The sequence below is a fragment of the Chiloscyllium plagiosum genome, unplaced genomic scaffold, assembly GCF_037043375.1.
Source record: "Chiloscyllium plagiosum isolate Xiang-an unplaced genomic scaffold, Cpla_swu_hap1 HiC_scaffold_173, whole genome shotgun sequence".
Classification (NCBI taxonomy): domain Eukaryota; kingdom Metazoa; phylum Chordata; class Chondrichthyes; order Orectolobiformes; family Hemiscylliidae; genus Chiloscyllium; species Chiloscyllium plagiosum.
Genome location: NW_028270312.1, coordinates 197560 through 200462, shown reverse-complemented (window position 1 = coordinate 200462; position 2903 = coordinate 197560). Strand labels below are relative to the sequence as shown.

Here is a 2903-nt window from a genome sequence, read left to right as displayed (position 1 = left end):
GTACATGCTTTCGTCAGATGCAATCGCTTGACTATCTTTATTCATTTTCATCACTTGGTCTTGTATGCATTAATAACTCAAGTTCAGATCCGTGTATTTCTGAAGGTTATGTGGGTTCGCCTCTGCGCATCCCTTCAGACAGTGAATCCAGATTCAATCATCCGCTTGCTGATGAGATTTTTCAGCATATCTCCTCAATCCTTTCCACCTTTTAACTTCAGTCTACGCCCCTGTTGATCGGTCAAGAGGAAACGTTTCTTTTAGTCTGCATTGTCCATGTTGCTCATTACTTAGTGCATATGAAACATGTATAATCACAGTTTCCTCCGCCTTAAGAAAACAACCCCAGTCAAAACAATCTGTCTTCATCACCTAAACTTTTCAACTTAGTAAATTTCTGCAAGGTTTCCAGTGCGATCACATGACTCCTGTAATGTGAATTGCAGAACTGCACGCAATATTTCGGGGGAACCGAATGAACAAATGAAATAATTTACTGGAGAAAGCCACAGAAACTTGTCGTTTCCAATAAAACATCGTTTGCTCAATCCTGCGCTGTGCACTTATCCTGAGCCCGATGTTCCAGTAATCTATTGTCCGTGTCAGTAAAAGCTGCTCCATGCGGATTAATTACAGAACAGCTGCATCTAAATGGATTGAATTGCTTGAAGATGCCGACCATGGGTTTGAACACTTTCACCCAAAACAGTGACCGCAGTAGTACAGAATGAACAGTGTAAATGTGAGTATTATATTGCGCAGTACCTCAGTGAAATGGGAGGGTGGACGTTTAGGCGAGTTAGTTCTTGTGCGAGGGAGAGATTTCTCCGATAAAGGGTGGTTATGATATGTGAAACGCAAAGGTGTGAGACAGTGGGTGTTTGAAGAAGGAAACTTATCACCACGTATTTTCATGTAAAACAAAGATTGATTTTCTCAGCGTTTGCTAAGCACATATTACATGGAGTAAAACGGGAAAATGCCGATTGCTGTCACTGTGATTCGAGCAGAACTTGCTGTGTTTACAATGCCAAGGAAGAACCATTTCATGATCCTGGCGCCACATGGAAAAGCACGATGCAAAAAGCAATAAGGATCGTGGCAGAGGTTATGCCAAGAACAGAACCACACGCACAAAGGAAGACTTGTCAAACAGTGACTGAGATGTGGGAACTCAGATTCGGTTGAATATATAGATTCTATGTCCGGAGAGTGTGTAGAGATTGCAACACTGAGGTTGTAGGATATTACATTTGCGAGATATCTACAAAACTTCAAAGGGTCATGGGATACTGCAGGGTATTGTTGAAATGTATTTCTCAATAACACTGTATTTTAACATCGGTTACTTAACCAATTTCCTCACTCATTTACATAATCATATAATGGCATGTCATATAGTCCCAGTTCAAGGGCGTGGAATCAGAGAAATTGAGTCGCAGTGCACCCAAAACTAATTGGAAATGGTAATGGCATTCAGCGCGAGCATGTGGCTGCGAAAATGCAATCGGTTGAGCGTAATTCCATTCTCCGAAGTTACGGAGGCGCGTGAAATATCGAGGCTAAAGGGTCCCGCCTTAACGACAGCGGCTTCAATTCCCACGCATCAAGAAGCAGTGGGACATCAGGCTGGGAGCTCCAATTTCACCTGCAAGAACTTGTATTGACATGGAAAACGGAACTTTGGGACAGCAGCTGGTCGAACAGTTAGTCAACTATTTTAATCTTAAGTAAGTAGTTTTCAGCAGGATACTTGTTTGTGGATTGTAAGAATATCTACAACTGGGACAGTCTAAATTACAAAGAAGAATTCTGCAAAGAGTCAATTCTTGGAGAAGCATCTGTGCAGAGTGATGCAGAGGAATGTTTACGTCATCTGCCGTTCTTATATGTTTGACTTTGCACTGAATTCATTTCCATGAAGGGATTTTTTTGCTCAGTTCACAGTATTCACTTTTTTGCATACTCGCAAAAGTCGTTACTGTACTCGAAACCTCTGAAAGTTAACTGGTATATTACATGTGGTGATTAGGCTCACGTTCACGTCAGTTATGCTGAAGAAGTGGATTCGAAATTCATCAGATCAGCAGTGATTCCATTGAGTGACTGAGCAGACATTCATTCTGCTGAATGGAAACTTCATGAGGACATATGTGTTTTTAGTTGGAAAATTCGCTGCTTTGAAAGGTGATGAAGATTAGACTGAAGCAGTGACAGTGATTATCTTTATTGCTTGTTCAACTGGTGAACATGACTGCTATTAACCGTGTCCGTATTAACATCACGGCTCCTGAGTGTGCGTGTATGCATCGGGCCAGTGGTGCAATGGATAACGCGCCTGACTACGGATCAGGAGACTGTAGGTTCCAATCCTACCTGGCTCGCAGGCAGGGCAGACGTTAATCCTGCTTAAACAGTGATTTTTCTGAAGCCGGAATAAGGTATGAGCTCTTCATCTGCAAGAACGAGAATGCCCTCATGAAATGTCCCCGAGGACATGAGAGTCAATGTTGCAGCGTCATCACAGGAGGGAAGCCGAATAGTCGTCCACGTTGCTCAAGGGCACCTTTCCATTTCATAAAGCCATCGATCGAATAACTGTTGCTCACTTTGAGCATTTTTCGAAACTCTTTGGCCAGTGGAATCAGAGAAGAATGAAGGGTTAACTGTCCAACTGATCTTTATAGGGAATGAGTTCCTGAGTCTACCACCCGCTGACTGATAAAGTTTTCCTGCCAGTCTATACAAAGCTTTCTGCATCTTATCTGAAATCTACAAACCCTGGTGATAGAGAAAGAGCAAATGTTTCCTTCAATCTGTAATTCCTTGCTCCTCATTATTTCGTACACGTCAATCATGTCTCCTCACAATCAGCACTACTCTGAGAAAAACAACATTTTGAA

The 2903-nt window shown here is 42.2% G+C and overlaps 1 non-coding gene across 1 annotated transcript; it reads left to right on the top strand.

Annotated features, from left to right (window-relative positions):
- Positions 1-2311: 2311 nt before the first annotated feature.
- On the top strand, positions 2312-2384 carry trnar-acg (transfer RNA arginine (anticodon ACG)). The gene has a single exon. It is a non-coding gene; the product is annotated as a tRNA-Arg (tRNA).
- Positions 2385-2903: the final 519 nt, after the last annotated feature.